This window comes from Felis catus, chromosome C1 (assembly GCF_018350175.1).
Source record: "Felis catus isolate Fca126 chromosome C1, F.catus_Fca126_mat1.0, whole genome shotgun sequence".
Taxonomy (NCBI): Eukaryota; Metazoa; Chordata; class Mammalia; order Carnivora; family Felidae; genus Felis; species Felis catus.
Genome location: NC_058375.1, coordinates 173412349 through 173435189, shown reverse-complemented (window position 1 = coordinate 173435189; position 22841 = coordinate 173412349). Strand labels below are relative to the sequence as shown.

General features: G+C 35.2%; 1 long non-coding RNA gene across 1 annotated transcript in view; it reads left to right on the top strand.

Annotated features, from left to right (window-relative positions):
• The window catches only part of LOC123379204, a 148437-nt gene extending 128473 nt beyond the window's left edge, over positions 1 to 19964 (top strand). Inside the window, exon 3 of the long non-coding RNA XR_006583408.1 lies at positions 19773 to 19964. This is a non-coding gene — a long non-coding RNA (uncharacterized LOC123379204). The remainder of the gene's footprint in view (positions 1 to 19772) is intronic.
• The last annotated feature ends 2877 nt before the right edge of the window (positions 19965 to 22841 follow it).

Below are 22841 nucleotides of genomic sequence, written 5' to 3'. Positions count from 1 at the left end.
TATCTCAGTGTCATTAAATATAGAAAAGAGCAATTTAGTACAAAGCATATGCCTTTAGACTCATTTTTAAGTTGATGAAGATCAAGATTTATAAAGTCCCATGCTATTACATAAAACTAAAATGTCTTATGCACAGCAGCAAACATTTGACTAAATATTGAAATTGTGTTGATAACTTTTAGTACTTTGAAACATCAGTCCTTTGTGAGAAAAAATTCTGAGAATTAACTGCTATGACTCCTGTAATTAATCCTAAATAGGGGAAGATGTAGGAAGCAGATGGGTCAAAGTTTCCTTTCAATTGAAATAGTCCTTTATTTGCAATAAATATGTTTAAATAATGAGGCAAAAAACTAACGTGAACAAGAATCCTGCCCTTTGATGAATTGGAACATTTAGTTAAGAGAAGCAGTTCCAAGAAAAAGTTCACACAGAAATTTATTTTTAGAGAACCCATCTCACCGTTAACAAGAATAATAAAATGAGTGAATCATATAATGCAATTGGAGCCTGGTCCTGACAATTATGCGGCCATTTACCCCTTAGTGACAACTTGGGAGCTAAGAGCTTCAGCACATTCTGGGTGTTGATTTCCTACAGGGAGATGTTTATGTTGTAGATGAAGCACAGGCTGCTTGGAGGACTTCAGATAGTTCTATTGGGTTGAGGATTAATGAGGTTAAATTAACTCAGTCACTTAATGGACATTTTATTGAAGTTCAAGCTGTTCAGACTGTTGCAGTTAGTATGAGTAACCCAGAATGTTGCCAGTTAAATGGAAGTTACACATCAGGGATACCAGGGTCATTACTGACAGGAAGAAGCAATTTTATTAGGTCATGACATTTATCACAAAGGCATTTTCATGTTTTTAAAGATATCCTGATCTCTATCTATAACTCTCTATATCTATGTATAGATAAAGGTAGAGATATGTCTATAGAGATATCTTTAAGAACACGAGAATGCCTTTACGAAATATATATATGAAATATACATGAAATATATATATTCTCCAAAATGTTATTCATTTAAGGGTTTGATTGTTACCTAGGGTCGGTTTGTGATCTTAACACTAGTTTTGTTCTGATTTTAGAGAGCAAGATGCTGACTTAAGATAAGTGAAATGAACAAAATTATCCTTCCCCATGAGTAGTGCTCATGAGGAACATGTTGGGATAGCTGTTTTATCTTAAATCCTTATGAAATATTAAAAACTATGTCCTGAAAAGCTCCCCTGTTGGGAAGAAATGAGTCATACATGTAAAGCAAAGTCCTAGCATCCATTCATTTATTGACTAGTTCATTCATTCATTTTTTATTGAGCACCTAATATGTGATACCATGTATGCTAGTAGTGGGGACAAAAAATTCTAGCTACCTTAGGTTTAGTATTTTTATTAGCTTCTGTATTTAGTATGTGTATTTGTGTTACTAAGGGCTTTGTGGCTTCCTGTTATATAGGAAACCAACAGGTATACTATAGGCTTAAAAATAATCATTTCCAGATGGTTATAAACTAAATAAACCCTTTAGGTAATGGGATCAAATATTCACATAAATTGCTCCATTTTTACTCTAGACAGCAAAGGGAGGTTTAGAACACCTTAACTGACAACACCCTTCTCTACCAAAGAGCTTCAAACAGATGCTTTTCTAACCTTTTGCGAAAGTATAGAGCTTTTCTATTATATGGAATCTCATCACCTATTCCGTTTCCTATAGACTGAGCTGCCACTTGAAATGTCCCTTTTACTTTCAGGCCAGGCACAATACCATTGGAAAAAATAATCCAGAGCGGCTTCAGAAAAGAATGCAAGGGCTCATGGCAAAACTCCAGGAATCTATGGGCCATACTTGCCTAGTTCAACTACTACAACACATGTTGCCACTTCTCTCCACCCTGTAACCCTGTGCACCTCCCCACTTCCCCCCCCCCCCCGCCCCAGGGTAGAAGTGGGGGTTTGCCATCCCTACTGAGTACAGGGCATTGGGAAGTGATTGCTAGAGGAAAGAAACATTGCAGTTGCCAACCACCACTGCAATTTTGTTGTTCTTCTTTGTCATTTCCCTACTATTATTTCCCAATATCTCTCCAGCTGAAAGTCACAAATGATATTCATTTAATACAACAAATTTGTTATTAACTGCCAAGTGCTTTGTAGGTTCTTCAAAGAGTGTACCTGACTCAGGCCCTTCAGGCATTTGCGAGTGGGGAGAAGGAAAAGAGATAAAAGTCAAATAGAATCATAGCGATGCAAAGTAGTATTTAATGAGATAGCGAAGACACACACACCTAATGGCTCCTGGCTCACAGATACTCAACACGTTTTAAGTTATTCTTTGCTTATTCTCCATATCTGCTTTGAGTGGGCTTTGTGTATATAGGTTTTTGAAAAAATAGCCAGAAGTGTTTGTTTTTAACTTTGTTAGATATCAGAAATTACTGAAATTTATTTTCTGTAAGAAAATGTAGCCAGTGGATAAAAGCAAAAATTCAGAAATTAACTACTGTTATGACACATATGTGATATATAAATTAAAATTTAAAATGTACCTGGAGATATTGAATGCTGAATCACTTTTTTTTGGCTCATTCCATATGCTTAAACTTAAGGTAATGGGTTATTCATTAAGAATGAAAAAGCCCATAAAAAAAAAAAAGAATGGAAAAGCATATATTTATTCAAGGTTGGATATGTATTAGAATTAAAAAAGAAACACTAAGTTTATTATAAATTTAAAATGAAAGGAACCTAAAATAGGAACAAAAAGAAAAATGATCAGGTATTGTTGAAAGTTTAACTTTCAGAGTGTGATAGAAATAAGCAAGATAAACAGACATGTGTTGATATGTTCAATTTTCAGAATAAAATATTGAAGTATGTTATAGACATAATGATGGTGGGTGTGATATCTCTTCAGCATGCTGGAATTGACACCGTGAAGAAACATTAGACATACCAAGATCTGAGGACAAGGTCAGCAGATTTATAAGTGTGTGTTACCTTGACATGACAGAAGTACTCTTTATCATTTAATATGGAGCCAAAATAGAGCCTTGAAAGAAATAGCATGTTTTCTTTGATATTTAAGGTTATTTTCAATGAAAGGACATAAAAATAGAGGAATTAGGTTTTTTTTCCTTTACATACAGTACTTTATGTATATTATACATATAAATAGGTACATATTTGTTCTTTATTATGCAAGTTATATCTATGAACTTGTTATTTATCTAATTATAGAAGAGTTAAGGAATATGAGCAGAGTGTTTTGTTAGAAAATAATTTAACTGAAAGGAATAAAAGGATTAAAAACAAGTTAGGAAGAAGTATTTACTATAGGTTAAGTACAAAAGCTTCATTATAGGTTAGGTTTTCAGAATATATTACTTCTCCTACCATGTCTTTCCAGTCTCCTCTGCTATGTTAAGTATTTTGCTATAGTTAGCTGGATTGTTCATGTAAGTTGACACTAGTACAAAAACAGAAATAATTTAGCAAGAATTTCAGCTGATAATTTTTAGAGTTACAACATAAGATCCTTAGTAAAATATTTGAATTATACATAAGAGAACTTAAAACTGAAAGTCTGGGTGTTCTAGCTGAAATAGAATTGCCCTGGGATAATACAGAACTATGGGGTAATACCAGGACTATGAGGATGAATAGTAGATACTTTTGTTAGAATATCTGATGTGATCTGCGTTACTTGATTTTGTTGACAAACGAAACTTGACAAAAGAAAGTCTTAACTCGAGTAAGGAAAATGATAATGTACTAAATACAAAGGACAGATTGAAACAAATTGTTTTGGTAACTCTTCATATAATTTCAGATTTTTATTTGATTTTGACACATTATGAATATAAAAATATTTTTTACAATAGAGTCACAAATATCCATTAAATATCCATTATCTTTGTTTTTTTCCTTTCCTGTCCTAAAGAGCTTAAAACTAAAAAAAAAATGTTAGAAAAGATAGAAAAGAGAACTTTGGGGTGCCTGGGTGACTCGGGAGGTTGAGTATCTGACTCTTGATTTCGGCTCAGGTTATGATACCAGGATTGTGGGATTGATCCCCCTGTCAGGCCCTGTGCTGAGCCTAGAGTATGCTTATGATTCTCTCTCTCTCTCTCTCTCTCTCTCTCTCTCTCTCTCTCTCACTGCCCCTTTCCACAGCTCGTGCTCTTTCTCTTTCTCTAAAATAAAAGAGAGAGAGAGAGAGAGAGAGAGAGAGAGAGAGAGAGAGAGAGAGGCTCACAGGGTGAAGACTCTACAGTATTAAGCATTCCAATGGTACTTAGAAATGAATTAAGAGGAACAGAATAAAAGCTCCAAAAATATGATTAAGAATTTGAGTTTAAACTATCTCCAGAGTTTACTAATTCCTATGTTCAGGAATGATAAGCTACAAGGTGCAAAATGTAACTTTTCTAGGCTAATTTATGTTGTCAGGAAAATTGTGAGTTCTCATTTTCATTTCTTCCTTCATTATTAAATCATTATATTAAGTTCCTACTGTGTGCCAGGCACTCTGCTAGGCATTGGGGTAAGTAATACATGAAGTAATGAAAAATAATAAGTAAAAGTATAAATGTGGTAATTCTTGTGAAGAAAAGGTTTGTGGTATATAGAAAGTAGCTAATAGAGGGATTTGACTTACAGTCTGTGTCAGGGAAACATTCCCTGAGGAAGTGACATTGCAGTTGAGACTGAAGGTTTAATAAGAACCAACTAAGCAAACAAGGGAGGGAACAGCATGCACAAAGAGTCTTTGCTGAAGGAACAGCATGTGTTGTAGGTTGAGTTGTGTCCCCCCAAAATATACATTCAAGTCCTAGTCCCCAGTACCTCAGAATAGGATGTTAATTGGAAATAGGTTCATTGCAGATACAATTAGTTGTTAAGATGAGGTCTTACTGGAATAGGATGGGCCCTTAATCTACTATGACTGGTGCACTAATAAGAGACACAGAGACCCAGACACAGGAGGAGAAAACATTATGTGACAAAAGAGGTGGAGATGGAAGCCCTGAAGGCTCAAAACAAGGAACACCAGTGTGGATTCTCCCTTACAAATTTCAGAGGGAGAATGGCTCTGTCAACAGCTTGATTTCAGACTTGTAACCCCTAGAACTGTTTGATAATACATTTCTGTTATTTTAAGCAGTGAAGTTTGTGGTACTTTGTTACAGCAGCCCTAGGAAACTAATACAGTGTGTTTGAGGAAATGAAGAAAAACTAATGAACAAAAACTAATACAAAAACTTAGTAGACACTAAGGGGCAGGAGTGGTACAGGAAGGTAGGCCTGACCAGATCATACCTCAAAGTGGACATTGTATATCATGGGTAAGGATTTTGATGGTATTAGGAGGTGGGGCCTTTGGGAGGGAATTAAAGTTAGATAAACTTATGAAGGTGGAGCTCCCATGATGGAATTAGTGTTCTTGTAGAACAGGAAGAGATACAGCATGCACCCCCTTCTCCAAGAGCACACAGGCATTGAGGAAAGGTCTTCTGAGCACATAATGAGAGGGCAGCCATCTGCAGGCCAGGTAGAGAGTCCTCACTAGACACTGAATCTGCCGGTGCCTTGATCTTGGGTTTCCCAGCCTTCAGAACTGTGAAAAATAAATGGCTTGTTTGAGCTACCCAGTCTCTGGTATTTTATTATAGCATCCTGAGCTGACTAACAGTGTATATGAGGAGTTTTGCATGATTTAAACATTTACAAAATAAATTTGCTAGGCTAGATGAAGAATTGCATAACAGTAAAGGGAGTGGTATCTAGCATTACTCTTCTAGTTCTGCATTGTTTCTGGATAGGGACAATTGCGTCATTCACTGACAAAGGCAACACTGGCAAGGGACTAAGTTTGGGGGAGAAGATAATAATTTATCCATATTTAATTTTAAGTGCCTTTGAAACATCAAAGAACAGATGGTGGTGGTTGAAGATAAAGGTCTGGAGCTGCAAAGGTAGCATGTTTCCCACTTTGTCTGGGACGGTCCTGATTTACAGCTGCTTTGCTAAGCCTAAGTGTTGGTAGCATCCACTTTCACTCTCAAAAGTACTCTGGTTTGGGCGGTAAGGTAAATGATTACCCTGGTTGTAACAGACTAATTCCTCCACTTAGAACGTTAAGGATACCAGAATCTGTCATCCTAAAATTTGACTTTTTGACATAAAATGTTTTTTGAGTTGAAGGCAATTAAGGAGAAGCAAATGCAGAAAAAGCTCTCTCTACCCCCACCCCCCACTCCTTTTTTTTTTTTTTTTTTTTTGCCTAAAGGCAGGATGACTTAGGATTTTTACTAGCTCAGAGATGGCAAGAGTCATTTTCAAACAAAACTTACTCTATTGCTTACACTCATATATTTACCTCCCACAATTTGCCACCCTTGAAAACCTAAAACCGCTCTCCTTTGTCTTGTCATTTCTCTACAAATGTATTGATCTTTGTTGAAGATGTTCTATAAGCTAAAGTGCCAAGCCACCTCTCTGAGTTTATTCATTCAAGGTGTACATATTCATAAACATCTCGTCGTTTTTCTGTTCATCTGTCTTCTGTCACAAGGGCCCTAGTTGAGAACTTAGAAGGGTAGAAGTAAAAGGATTTGGCTCCACTTATGATCTCTTTTCAAAATCTCATATGTGGTGCTTTGTAGGAATATCTAGCATAGGAGTTGTCAGAGTATAAGTAGACAGTATTTGAAGTTGTGAAACTAGATGAGATGACCAGGCAGTAAGTGTAGATAAGGAAGAGCTCCCAGGACTGAGCCCAGGAGCCATCCAGCATAAAGAAGTGGGGGAGAGGGAGACGAAGGCATGATAGATACAGAGGAGCATGGAAGTGGAACATCAGGGTGGTGTGATGACCTGGAATCCAGATGAACAAAGTGTTTCCAGAAAGGAGTGATTAATTCTGCCAAATCATGCCCACAGGTCAAGTAGGTAGGGAACTGAGAACTGAGTAGGCCATAGGAGGGTCATCAGTGACTTTGAGTTGAATGTCCATGGATGGTTAGGAAGAAAGTCTGATTGGAAGGGTTTTTAAAAAAGTTTGAAGGATAAGAATTCAAGAATGCAAGTATAGACAAATATTACCAAGAATTTAGCTTTTAAAGGAACAGAAACATGGTGGTTGCTGGCATGAAAAGCAAAGTGAAGTCAAGGGGTATTTAGAATTCAAAAACAATGGCCTGTTTATTCACTCTCCTATGTATGAACATATAGGTTGTTTCTAATATTTAGCATTGTTGGGGCACCTGGGTGGCTCAGTCAGTTGAGCGGCCGACTTCGGCTCAGGTCATGATCTCGCGGTCCATGAGTTCGAGCCCTGCGTTGGGTGCTGTGCTGATAGCTCAGAGCTTGGAGCCTGTTTCAGATTCTGTGTCTCCCTCTCTCTGACCCTTCCCTGTTCATGGTCTGTCTTTCTCTGTCTCAAAAATAAATAAACGTTAAAAAAAATATTTAGCATTGTTAATGCTATAGTGAATAACTTTGTGCATATATGTTTTTGTATTCTATCAGTTTGCATTCTTGAAGACAGCCAATTTTTTAAACTGAGGGAGCTTTATCATCTGTTTACATATGTATGTATGTATGTATGTATCCATCCATCCATCCATCCATCCATCTACCTATAACCTACAACAAGCAACATGAATAAGCTCCAATTAGCTTAAAGAAATATTTTCATAGTTTAAAAAAGAATGAACACTTTTTGCTTTGTTCCCAGCAGAACAAAGCAACATTTCAGCACAGTTTAAAAAAAGCAAAACAAAAAAAAAAAAAAAAAAGAGAGAGAGAAAAGAACTAGACATGGGTTATGCAAATAAGTGGGAGGATAATGATAAGAGATAAAAAATATGGAAAGAGAAACTAGGATTGTTATTTCTAAAATGTTTCTTTTGTTTAACTGAAGCTTTGTTGAGTTTCCTTCTTTTTCTTTTCTCACTTCCCTGTTCCTATACCTTGGTAACTGAGATCTCTTCCCAAATAAACCTTTTAGACTTAAGTCTTATGTCAGATAAAAGCTTGATGGGGCACATGGGAACACATACACGCGCACACACACACACGCGCGCGCGCACACACACACACAATTTGGAATTCATTAAAATGATTTTTTCTCCTCACAATTATTACAGGTCATGATACAAAATAAGAATAGAGTTGTATGTTGCTTTTTCATAAATTTTCATGGAAACAAGAGATTTCTGGACAATCTACTTATTTGGAAAGGGAGAACTACTCCCAGTTGGGTTTATCATGATTTATGTGGGGTTAGAAAACAGAGTTCCATTCATTTCTTATACTGTTTTATACTGTTCAGTTTTTTAGTGGTTTAAATTAGAATTTACATTCCCATATGTTTTATAAAACCTTCTAAAAAATAGTAGTAAAGTCTATTAGGGATGACATACACATTATATTTAATGTGTACATTTAACATGTACAATGTATTGAAACTCAGTGTTGGTCGTTTGAGGTGGTTATAAGGGAACCTCTTTAAAAATCAAGAGAAGTAAGTACTTTTTGAGAAAGAGAGGGCTTTGATTTATTTTGACTCATACAGTCTTAAAGTGCCTTGGCATTATGTGCTCTGTCTCTCTCTGTCCCAAAAATAAATAAACGTTGAAAAAAAATTAAAAAAAAAATGGGGCGCCTGGGTGGCGCAGTCGGTTAAGCGTCCGACTTCAGCCAGGTCACGATCTCGCGGTCCTTGAGTTCGAGCCCCGCGTCGGGCTCTAGGCTGATGGCTCGGAGCCTGGAGCCTGTTTCCGATTCTGTGTCTCCCTCTCTCTCTCTGCCCCTCCCCCGTTCATGCTCTGTCTCTCTCTGTCCCAAAAATAAATAAACGTTGAAAAAAAAAATTTAAAAAAAAAGTGCCTTGGCATTATGGACATATGTTGTTTCAAAATGTATGAATCTGAAGACGATGCTATTTATTTGTACAACAGTGTGTTTTATATTACATTTAAGTTTAGTTCTACGTGGCTCACCCAAAGTTGAACTTTAAGAACTTACCTTTCAAAAAAAAATTCTAATTCTTTTCTCCTTTTTCCTCTTTTAGTATTTTGCAAGATTTGTTTCTGTTGGATTATCTAGTTGCTCCATGTTTGTGTAGTATTCTTTTATGGAATTCAGCATTTTGTGAGCATCCTTTGAGCTTAATGTGTGGCATCTTTTTAAGACTTTTGAGAATGTTGCAAAGGCTCCTCTTCAGCCAACATTTTTTGACTTCTATTTAAAAATATGAATTCTTTTTTTTTCTATTTCTTGTGGTATTCTTTGTTCAAGTCCTGCTCTCAAACAAAAGGTGAATTATTCATCCAAGAGCTATCTAAAAATATTTAGTATGTTATGTGCCAAGACCTCTGTGAGACATTGAGAATACAAAGAAATATATTCCATTGTTGAAATGGAAAAAGTCTATTATATTATAAAAACTGTGTATATTTGGAATAGGTCTATTTTAAACTGTAATGAATTATGTCTATTTTTTGCAGAAATTGTCAGTGCCCTGCTCATATCCCTTCAACCCACCCGAGAGGTAACATGAAACAAACATGCTAAATACTAATGCTTCTACACAGGCGTTGGGGAGCTAACTTGGCAAGAAGTTACTCATAATCAGTGAGCTATGGGTGTTGGTGAATAAATGCTGCAGCACCTCAGAATGTAAATTCTGCATTCTACGTGGCCCTCAGAGAGATCCCCACAGGAACTGGGCCCCAGTTGCCCATTAGCAACCAACATTCTTTATTGATTCTTCTTATATCTTGTTCATTGGGATCATTTCCCAAATAAACTAAGTGGTTTAAATCCTAAGGATCTACTTTTGGGAATTCACACTAAGATATTATTTAATGAGCTGTAAAGCTTAGGTATTTCTATTAGGTATTTCTATTTCCAAGTGTTTCTTATTTCGACTTTTTTTTTTTACCACAATGATTCAGAAATGAGAAATTTTCTTGGCTCTCTTTGAAAAAAATTTTTTTCATTATCTGAATCAGGGCTTCTTCCTACCTTCTGGCAAATTGAAAAATGACTGTCCCTGATGGGCCAAGAGTCACCCAAGATAAAACATCAATTAACATTTTGTTGCCCCCACTGTATTTCTGCCTCAGGCAAGTACCAGACTGGAAGAGACAAATATCATGATTTCTGAAACAATATTAAAGCCGACATTGTTATTTTATAAGATTACATAACATGTGTAGGTTTGTTTTTCTAAACCTTGCTTGATATGTCCCTTTCAGATTTTGTTCTAGTAGTAAACTTCCTTTTATACTAACTGTTGTATCTTTATTTGTTATCTTTTTTGGAGTGTTTGACTCATTAGAAGGGGCATAGAGACCTTCTCATTTGTTCTCAATGAAAAATAAAGTGTAGTGTATACTACTGGCAAAATATATTTTCTTTAAATTCTTTCAGAATTTTACATATAAGTCTACATAATCATAAATATATACACATCTTTCTCCTCTCTCTGTCGATATCTATATCTATATATGAAACAGAAATGAATAAAAGTAAGGAAAAGAATAAAGAGATATGAGACATATTACAATTTCAGTTTCCTGCCACTGAAGTCTGCTGGTCCCAAGTATAATGGAGTTTCCAGTTATTGGAAGAATATTAAAATGCCTGTTTTAATCTCAAATATCTTCTTCCATAATCTTTCCAAGTTGCTCAACAACCTCATGAGTGTCTTATAATTTGGAACTTATTAAAAAACATATTTTGAGTATCTTACAGTTTGGAAGTTATTAAAAAAGAGTACATGGTCAAGTACAAAGAAAATAAATATTTCTTTCTTATATTTCTTCAAAAGGTGCTCTAACAAATGGTTTTACTATATTAAATTACATATACTTATCATTTTTAAGTACATTCTCATGATAATAATTTCATTACCTGCAAGTTCAGGATCAGCTAATGTGTTAGCACGAGCAAAACAGATTGACAAACTCACTGGCTCCTATTTCAGCTCTCAGAGGTCAGGGGACTTCCAGGTGGCAGCCAGTACCAGAGGTGGAGTGAATGTCAGGAGTTTAGGACGGGACCAATACAATATGCTATGGGGGTGAAGATAGTTGAGTGAGGGAGATAATTTCGTAGATTCAGGAAAACCAAAAAGAAGCGTGGAAGATAAAAATATCATAAATTGTTGAAAACAAATCTGCTTCAGATTTGTTTCCAGAACCAAACCTGATGAGAGGTTAAAATAATCATTTGAAGAGTGGTGACTATAGTGAAGAAAAGGAAATAGGAAATGTTCGGACTGATGATACGGGAATTTTTTTTCCCCCCAAACTCCCTTCCTTTTGACCTGTTATTTATTATCTTTTCTCTTCTTCCTTTTCCCCTTCTCTCTCATCCCTTCTCTCCTTCTTTCTTCTTCTTTTTTCATTCCTCCTTTAGTATTTGTAAACTTTTGAATATACTCATATTATTTTTAATTCGGCCATATACAAAAAGGGAAGAGAGACAACTGAAAATTCTAAAATGCCATATCCCCGTAAAAAAGTGTGATGAAATTTTCTCTAGTCAACTGTCCAATGGTATTCCCAACTTTAATGAAAGAACTTAAGAAATCACAGATACTGTTCATCATTAAATAAAGAAAAAACAAATTTTACTGTCAACCTCTGACAAGATTTGGGGAGGAATTGTCAGTAATGGCATGACTAGTGGAATCTGTCCATGTTAACTGTGCTTTACTGCAAGGACAGAGCAAACCTGCCAGTTAAAGAAAGGTGGGAATATGTTTCCTTTCTGACACTGGTAGAAAAATCCAAAGTTTATTGTTTCTCTAAGGTAGAGAAACTAAAAACTGTGGCATCAGAAACATTTGATATTAATGCCATTTTTCTCCATAGTTTGTCAGAGACACAAAAGTTTCAGGGAAAACTTTTCAGGAGAAAGGATGTGTGAGAACAGCAATGATTTATAGATTTACTGGAGGTGAGGTCTCCCCAGGTAATGTGTTGTAGGTGGGAACAGAGGTTTAGAATTTATATTTGTTCATGTACTCTGCCCTGAGAGTTAAACAGCCAGTAGGTGGGTATAGGAGATGATCCCAATCTAGAGCTGTGTCACCAGTCTTAGTGGCTGCTCCAAGAGAGAGTTGGAGTTGGGTTGAAAGCTGAGCATATCAATCTGCCATTCTACTGGAGACTGTGAAGTATGATTCATCCAGACCCCAAATTATCAATGATCAGGGCCAAAGACAATGTGCACACCCTTCATTAGCAAACCCTGAATATAAATAGAAATCTTCTCATTCAAGGGCTTATAAAAATGTACTGCCAACTCCTTTGTTTATATATTGCTGTATAACAAACTGCTGCAAAAGCTCAGTAACGTAGAAAACAATAATTTTATTATTTCTTATTATCTATTGCTGACTAGATTTTGTGCCATGTATGTTGGCTGAGGCTAATGCCATCTAGGAACTTGACCGGGCTGGAACACCCAAGATGGTTCACTCACATGATTGTCTATTGATGCCAACTACTTTCTCCCCTATTGCATAGTAATTCTAAGGTTTTGATGGTTTGATCCCATCCCTGGGATCCATAGGAGGGGTCATAGGAGGGCTTATCTCCCTTGGCAATGATTGGTTTAGACATAAGCCAATTAATTCATGGCTTCCCTATGGATTACAGTGGTTAGTTGAGGGATGATTTTAACAAAAGTGACTGAGTATTTTCTTTGATGACTGCAGGAAACAACCATCTCTACCTTTCCTGTTTTGTTTTCTGATCATAAACTTCTCATAATCAGGAGGGAGGCCAGCCTAAGTAGGGAACAGCCAAGAGGCAAATGTAGAGATAAAGGAACTGCAGAGAAATGAAGGTGAAGCCCTGATCAAACAGTGCCTAAATCTCCTCTACCTCTAAATATTCAGGAACTGAGCCACTAAATCCATTTAATTGTTTAGTTAGTGTGTGGGTTAGATTTTCTGATACTTGCAAGAGGAAGCATTCTGAGAGACACAGCTGAAAAATGATACAAAAAGGGTGAAATAAAAGAATAAGCATAGTAGTGGTTACTTAAAGGGGTAAAAATAAATAAACCTAGGGAAATGTAAACCAATGAATCAACAAAAATTAGAGAAAAATATTTAATAAAGTGATAAGATAAATGCAGAGGCATTTATATCTTAGGAAAGAATAATAATAGCATAACAATAATGATAGCAAAAACTATGAGTGCATACTATTTGATTCTATGAGTTTTGCATGTTTTAACTCTTTTAACCTTTATTAAAAACACTATAAAGTAATCACTATTTTAACACTTACTCTAATTGTCAGAATTATGAGACAAAAAGTTTAGTAACTTATGTAAGTCATGGTAATAGAACCCATTCTTTATTATGTGTAATTTAATGAAAATGCTTTGAAATTGTTGATGAATGGAGAAATGTTCTTGGATTATTTATATTGCCAAAATCAATTCAAAAGAAAAGGGAGCACTTAGACTAATAATTGTGGAAGGAATTTGAAATTAAGTAATACGTTGAAAAAAGACTATGAGATCAGCTGATTTTGCTAGTGAGCAATTATAGAAAACAGATAATACATTTACAAAGTCAGTTAACTTATGTTATAATGTTACCATAATCCTGTTGCAAAAGCTGACATCATGCCATCATAGACTGTTTCACAAATAGCCACAGTATCATAAATGAAATACTTTCAAATTATGTTTAACTTTATATTCAAATGAGCTGGCAGTACCAAATGGTAAACCTTGTCTCCTCTATCTAGTTTATGTCAGTGTCTTATTTTATTTCCTTATTATTTTGTATTAAAATAGATTTCCAGTTTTAAGATGATTTGCTTACATTTCTGAAATGTAATCCATCTTGATTTTGAGTGGTGCCTCCCACTGCAGTAGCTATGGTCAATGAATTCACAATGAAAGCATGGCTCTTGAAGACATAACACAAAAGGGAAAAGTAGCTGCAAAGGGAAAATGATCTTTCTGGCAAGCAATTCTACAGTCTTCCACTGATCCAAGAGCAGTGCCCCTATCTTGAATTTCAATAAGTAATATAATTCCAATGGAGATGGAATGGAAATTGGGAAAACCTGCACATTCTATGAATATTATTATATTCCATGCAAATGATTCAGAAATAGGTTCCTAGGGCCACCAAATGGAAGTGACTTCTTACTATTCCAACTGAAATAATGTAGTTTGAATTTGTCTTTATATATGCTGCTTTTTAACACGAATTTTATGAAAATGCCATGTATTATAATATTTGAGCCATTAATAAAAATATTTCCTAAAGAAATACCTAGGTAATTTCCTTGTTATGCATCACCTCATCGAGTAATCTCTGAACAATGAGCAATCATTAATTACTCCTCCAAGATTATGATCTAAACCATATTTTACTCTCTTGTTTATGAGTATGTTATGAGAGTCACAGTCAACAGCCTTGTGAAGCCAAGATATATGACTTCATTTGTTCCCCCACATTTATAAAGCTGTCACTGGGTAAAAAGGAATTCGATTGGACTGACATGATTTGTTGTCCACCAAGTCATGTTGGTTATTACCCTGCCTCCTGTACTTTCTAGAGCTTTGCAAATTGCTTGCTAGGGGATTTGTTCCAATATCAGGAAAGATATTGAAGTTAAAGCAAACTGATCTCTAATTTCAAAAATATTGTCATATCCTGCCTCACATTTCAACTGTTCACTGTCTTATCTTCTCAGCCCCTTAGAAAGGAAGTGGTATATTTCACCTGTTCCAGTTTCAGGTTATTTGATTATGTTTCCTCAAAACATATATAGCTGATAGCTGTTAAAATTTTAGTAAAATCCTTAGTTAACCTAAGTCATATACCACCAGTAGTTCCATATTTCAAAGACTCTGGGCTTTTTGAAGTAATTTTGGACCATCTTCCTCTGTATTTTCTTACACCACAGATACTTGGCAGAAATTTTAATCCTTTTTTTAGTAACTGTGATTGACCTCAGGTAGTTTTATTTTAGAAATGCACTGAAAATCTTTGCAAAATTTAAGATTATATGAAAAGAAATATTTGTTGATTCAATTGCCGCTCATCCACCTTGGCTTGAAGGAGTGGTCATATGCAAAATTACTAAAAGTAGCAGTATTTTCAAATGCAGAGAAAAGCATTCTTGTTCTCTTGTTGTTCTAACTGTTTTCAATTCTTGAAACTTGTCCTAATGCCTTAGCTGAATTTTCATGCTCCTCCTTCTGTTTCTCTCCTCCCATTCTCTTCCCACTTCCTCCACTCCCTCTCCTTTTCCTCTTCTTTTTTTCCTCCTTTACATGACAATGATTATTAACATTTGTGTTATTATTTTTTATTATAACTTGTATTAATATTCTTCACTGTGCCATATTTAGTTAGTCATCAGTTTGCAGATCCTATATTTATGAATGTTATAGATCTCTTGGTGTCTCTGTTTTTATTAGTAATTAAACTCATCATGGTAATTCTTATTATTCTTATATTAAATTTATCTTATACTAAATTTGTTTTGTCTCTAAATGTAAATTATATATTTATTTTTCCCCATGATTTTCTACCCACTTCTCAACAGAATAAAAGAAGCATTCAGATTAGTTGATAAGATGTGGATAATTTATTTCTCTTTCACATTTTACAATGCATGGTGTAATAGATATTCGTAATTTCTTTATCATAAAATTATGAATTCAGTAAGTTTTTGATACCTTGGGTACAAACATTGAATAATTCAAATATATAGACCATTGGGCGAGCTAAATAAGAAGAGCAGGATAAAAAAGGAAACTGTAGCAGATGAAATGGCATTGCCTCATGTATAAAGCAGCTGTCTGCAGCTCCTGCTATTGTCTGAGTGTATTTGGAATCCAAACCAGCTTTGAGCTTGGTTGTGATGATAAACATAATAACAATAAAGATAAATAACGTTTATGTACATATTTTGTATAATTTATATCCTGCATTTGTCTGTATAGTCTGTGTCCTGTATAATCCTTCTCTAGATATAAACCATTATGAACTGAAACTCCATACCACCCTAATTTTATTAAGGAATGGGTTTGGGAATCAGACAGAATCTGATTAAGCTTGTACCACCCATTGCTGATGGATAAGATGAAGCCTGTCACAGCTCATATAGTGACCCTGATAGTGTAAACCAGAAACAGGAAGTAGTCAAATGCTTTTAGCACACTCAATTTAGGGATATTGTTTCAAAAGAAGTATGGATAATTCACAGTAGCATGAGGAAGACAGTTTCCTCATATGAGAACTGTCCCTGGTACCTGTGGAAAACAGAGTAGAATTTCTGGATCATTGTTTCAACTTTATGAGGAACTTCTATACTATTTTCCATGGTGGCTGAACGATTTCATATTCCCACCAACAATGCACAGAGGTTCCCATGTCTCCACATCCTCATCAACACTCATTATTTTTTTTTTTTTATGATAGTAGCTGGCTAATGTATATGCTGATATGTCATAAAATTTTAAAATTCCCAAATAAACACTTTATCTGTTATATATTTTAAAATGTTTTCTTTTAGTGTGTTGCTAAAAGAAAGTTCTTTTATGAACTGTGCACGTAAGTTTAATTTTTATTGTAGCCACATTGGTTAATTTTTAAAGAAATGATCTGGACATGTGCCTTACTTAGAGGGAAAGGTTTGCACTAGAGTCAAGATTATTTAAGACAAACAAACAAAAAAAAACCAAAACCTCATATTTTCAACTATTACTTTTCATTGGATACAAAATTCAGACTTGATAATCTTTTTTTGTCCAGCTTCTTGAACCCATAGTTTCATGCCTTTTGCCAAATTTAGGAAATTTTTAGCCATTATTTCTTTGGATACTTTTTAGCCCCACCCATTTCCTCCTTTCTTTTTGGGACTCCTATCATGGGAATGTTAGATCTTTTGTTATAGCCTCATAAGTCCTTGAGACTCTGTTCATTCTTTCTGCCTCCCAGTTTATTTTCTCTCTGTTGTTCAGATTTGGTAATTTCTATTTTTCCATCTTCAATTTCAATGATTCTTTCTTCTGTCCCCCACATTCTTCTGTTGAGTCCATCTGTTGAGAGTTTTTATTTTGGTTATTGTTGAGTGTTTTATTTTGAAATTCTAAAATTTCAACATGATTTTTCTTTGCTGAAACTTTCTTTTTTTTTTCAGTTGTTCCAAGTGTGTTTTTAATTTATTATTCAAACATTTTTTTTTTTAATGATGGCTTCTTTAAAATCATTGTCATATAATTCTAACATCTGTGTCATCTGGTTGTTGGCATCTAGTGATTGTGTTTTCTTGTTCAAGTTGAAACTTTTCTGGTTTTTGGCATGACAAATGATTTAATTTTTAAAAAATGTTTATTTATTTATTTATTTTTGAGAGAGAGGAGAGAGAGAGACAGAGTGCTAGCAGGGGAGGGGCAGAGAGAGAGGGAGAGAGAATCCCAAGCAGGCTCCTTGTTGTTAGCGTAAAGCCCAACATGGGGCTTGAACTCAATGAACTGTGAGATTGTAACCTGAGCTAAAATCAAGGGGCCGATGCTTAACTGACTGAGCCACCCAGGCACCCTGGTGTGGCAAATGATTTTTGATGAAAACCTAGACATTTAGGGTATGGAGTTTTAAGAATCTGGATATTATATAAACCTTCTCTTTTAGCAGGTCTTCTCTGATACCATTGTGATGGAGGAAGAGGATGGCACCTTATTGCTGCCAGATAGGGGTAGAAATCCACATTTCTCACATCACCTCAGTTGATGCCTGGGATGCAGGGGTGATGCTCCTCCTTATAGTTGGGTGGCAGTAGAAATTTAGACTTCCTAATAGACTTCCACTGATACTACCATGTCTAAAAAAACCAGTGTCTTGTTACTTTACTATTCCCCACCTAGCCTCCAATGACACCAGAATGGTGGTGGCTGGGGAGAATAAAGTGGCCTCATTATCACTGAGTGATGGTGGAAGTCCTGACTCTCCAATACATCTTCTGTGATACACCCCTAGCATGGAGGGAGAGGGACATCTTATTAAACTGGGTGTGGGCAGATGTCTAGGCTTTCCGTGTGGTCCCCACTGACACCATGAGGGGAGGGCTCCTCTCAGCTCCCTAATGGCCCTTCTGTGACACTACCCCAGTTGCCTCCTTATGGCCTAATGAGCGTAGAAGTCTGACTCTTCACTCAGCCTTTCCTGGTGTGGGTGGGCATGGGGGTCACGGCTTTTTCTCTGGTGTTTGGCTAGAATACAGTGGTTATTGGATAAAAATTTTCTGTCTTGCAAGGCTGTCCCTTTCCTTGTCCTTCATTTAGAGAGAGTAGGCTTTTCTTGAGGCTCCTTTGGTCTATGCCTGTTGGCATTTTCAGGTTCCTCACCAGCTCCTAGCCTGAAATAAAAGCAAAAAAGAAGACAAAGTAATTGCAACATCTTTCTTTGGGTCCTGAGTTCCTTAGCCAATGTGTCTTCTTCTTTCCCCTTTTCAACCTGTTATGTTTGTTTATACAGTATATCCAGGGTCGAGAACTGTTTGTTTTGGGAAGAACAGGAAAAATTACAGCTGAATCTTGTTATTCACAGTTATTATGTTCTATGAAGTCACTGTGAACACAGAATTAGCAAATACTGAATGATTGCTCCTACAGGAAATATAGGGTTAGGGTTCTATGAGCCTTTGGTCTCAATATTTTCATCAACTGAACAACACATGACCTTGTTTTATGTTTAAAGTCACCTTATTTAGGGGTGCCTGGGTGGCGCAGTCGGTTAAGCGTCCGACTTCAGCCAGGTCACGATCTCGCGGTCCGTGAGTTCGAGCCCCGCGTCAGGCTCTGGGCTGATGGTTCAGAGCCTGGAGCCTGTTTCTGATTCTGTGTCTCCCTCTCTCTCTGCCCCTCCCCCGTTCATGCTCTGTCTCTCTCTGTCCCAAAAAATAAATAAATGTTGAAAAAAAAATTAAAAAAAAAAGTCACCTTATTTAATATATATTGGTTCATTCAGCTCAGAGCCAACATCACCATAACTCATGCCTGAACTGAGCTTGTCTAACACATGTGTTTGCTCTGTGAAGTATGTCATAGCTTTCTTGAACATAGGAACAATAGACAGCACTTTAGTACTACACTTGAGGGCTATTTTAAATAGTGAAATTACCAAAATACATGTCATTAAATATACTGCGAGAAGGACATTTGTTTATAATATGAGAGCTAGATCAGGGAATCATCTTCTTTGATTTCAGCTGGGAATGTGTACAAAGGGCAACTCAAATGTTTGGCTACTCAGCACATGTCTGCAAATGACCGGAAAAGTGCCATGAGTATTGATTTGGGGTTACAAATAAATTTGAGACACTAGGTCAATTCATAAATACAGAATTGGCAAACAATATGGATCAAATGTATATTGACTTCATCTTGCCAGAAATGGAAGCCAACTATCACTTTTATAATATTGTGTTACATTTAGTTCTTTAAGCCCTCAGAATAATTAATGCTGGAATTTTAATTTTATTTTTATCTATAGAGAGACAGTTGACTTAACACCTTATAATGAAGAGCTATCTATGACAGACATTTCAAGTTGTTCTCTAATGTCCTCACTTTTCTTCTTTAGTAGTAGAAGCTTCATTTTTAGTTGAACATTTAGCTGCTTAGTGTAAGACTGCATTTTCCCAGTCTTTTGAGTCAAATGCTGGTGAATATTAAGAAGAAATTTTGTATTTACCTTTTTAGATATTTACTTAAAGTAGAGTTACATCCTTCTTCATCTATCCTGGGCCATGAGTGAGAAGTGTATGCTGAGCACAGCAGAGCAGCAAGATAGGAAAGCCAGAATCCCTCTTGATTTGATGAAGATCCTGTGTAAGTTTCTGACTGCCTGCTTCCAAATCCTTTTATGTGTAAGAAAAATTAGCTTTTATCTTATTAAAGCCACTGTTGTTTTGGGTTTATCACTTATAGCCAAACCTAAACTGATACTCTGTCCTCTGTATAAAGATTAAAAACAAAACAATTTTTTTTTATTATACTAAACTCCACAATATATATGGTGTAGTTTCTGAACTTCCTATATTGGTACATTCATAATTTTATAAAGGTCTTTACAAATCTGACACTGTTTAAGATTGTTTATATTTAGAGCATATTTTAAAAAATTCACATAATATTCTTTTTCAACATTTCCTTAGCAAGATTTGTGAATTTCCTTTTCATAAATTTTGGAATCTAGTTGACTAATTTTTAGAAGAATAGAAGTACATATATTTTTATGTCAGGTGATCTTGTGTTCACCTAAAAGGGAGCAAAATTTTGATTCAATTAAATTGAATTTTTAAAGTAAGAGTAAACTTACAGTTTCACAATATACAATTTTTCCATTCAATAAATATATTGCTTTGTTTATTAGGGCTTTCTTTTTTTTCCCTCTTTTGTAAAGCTTTATAGACTTCTTTATGTCGATCTTGCATAATTCTAATTAGGTTTCCTATATATTCTTTAGTTCTGGTTTATGTTGGCCAGGAGATGGTTTTCCCATGGTCTTTCTAATTGTGTATTCATAAAACATAAGGCAGCTTTCATTTTTGTGTGTTGAATATGTATTTAGGAGTCTTAATTTCTTATTCACTTCAGTGGATTTTCATTTCTGTTTCAAATACAAATAATGACTATCTTGTTTCTTACTTTTAAATATTTACATTTTGTTTATTTTTCTGGAGTTAGAATATTCATTGGGATTTCCTAGTGATACTTTGAGTGTGCCATGCCCTGAACTAAGTACTTAATACAAATTATCTTGCTTAATCTTAACACATGCCCCTGAAATAGAAACCATGATTATTTCTGTTTTACAACTGAAGAGAGAGAGGGGACTTGCCCAGGAGGAGACATTTTGTATGTGGTATATCAGGCATGTGAAAGTGGAATTTTAACCAATGCCCTTGCAGTGTTAGCATGAAAGTGGGAATCACTGTTTGACTTCTCACTTTAATGGATCTGTGTGAAGGTTTCTCTATATACCTGGGAACTGTAGTGAATAAAAATGCTAAACTTTAATATGTTCCACTACCCATCTTTAAAAAAAAAAGTGTTCAAATGAGCATAAGATCCCACTGATTTTTGCACATTTGATGGGTATAATGTGTTACCTCTTGTCATTTTAATTTATGTTTTTGATGCCTGGTGAGTATCTTCATATTCTGCTTTTTGAGGAACTTTTTGAGTTCCTCCTTCTGTGAGTTTCTGGTTTAGATATTTGACCTATTTTTTCCCATTCTAATGCCAATTTGTAGGCATTCTTTGTTCCCACAGTAAATTTTTGTCAGTTTTAGATATTGCAGGTATCTGTTTTTCAAGGTGTAACCTGCCTCTTAAATTTATTTATAGTAGTGTTCTCAACTCTGGTCTTACAATTCCTTTACATTCTAAAAATTCATTCAAGACTCCAAAAATGTTTTATTTATGTGGGTTCTGTTTATTAAATATGTACTTACTATATTAGAAATTTAAATGGGGGGGCTTTGAAAACATTTATTTATTAACTTATTTTAAGATAAATTGCATCTTAGCATTCTTTATGAAAACTATGTTTTCCAGAACAAACAAAAAGCACTGAGAGTAGCATTGTTTTATATTTCTATAAATTTCTTTAATATGTGCCTTAACAAAAGACAGCTAGATTTTTTTAATCTCATTCTACATTCAATACACTGCTGTATGTCAATTTAGTTGAAGTATCGGAACAAAGTCTGGCTTCACACAGGTATATAGTTGCAGTATTGGTGTGCCTGGGTGGTTCAGTTGGTTAAGCATCGGATTCTTAGTTTTGGCTCACATCATGATCTCATGGTTTATGAATTCGAGCCCCAGGTCAGGCTCTATGCTGACAGCATGGAGCCTGCTTGGGATTATCTCTTTCTCTCTCTCTCTTTCTTTCCCCCTCCTCTGCTCTCTCTCTCTCTCTCTCTCTCTCTCTCTCACACACACACACACACACACACAGTCTCAAAACAAATAAATAAACTTAAAAAAAAAGAGTGGAGTATTTGCATAGTAGTATCAGATAATTATCAATATTACTTTGGATATTATACCAAACTTTGACAATAAAATTTCTTAAATGTCAGTTGCAATGTGAAATCTGAAACTATACTAATAAATGTTTTGTACTCTATTTTATTAAAAAACATTGATTTAACTTACACTTAGAATCAATCTTTTACCCATGCATGATTTTGTAGCATAATTTATTGATCACTTGCAAAACATGGGTACACTAAATAATGTGGGTCTTCCAAATGTTGATCTATTCATTATAAAATATCCAAAACTTGACTTTTCTAATATCCTTAATAATCTTATCAGATTATTGGGAATCCAACTTTTGCTTGAAATCTTTTTTTTTAATTATTATTGATCACAAATACTGTTATTTTTCTTAAAGTGAAGGCTTACTTGTTCTTTTTTGAAAAGAGGTCTGATAAATACTGATGTCAGAATAACTATAGTTACTATTTGTTCCATGAAAAGAACAATAATTTAGCTCCAACTCAAACAAACAAGTACTTTTTCTGAATATCAACATTATACTTTGGTGTGTGGCTGAAGTGCTTTATATATACTTCCTATTTAGTCATGAGAAGTATTTAGAAGAGGTGTACACAAATGTGTAGAGTTTAGAGAAAAGCTTAAAAATCTTATTTTTATCTTATTTTCTGTGTATCCTCTTTGTACATGCTGAATAGTGGGATAGTGGAAATCAATATACATGTGTTTCCTTGGTGATATGGTGACAAGATTTTCCAG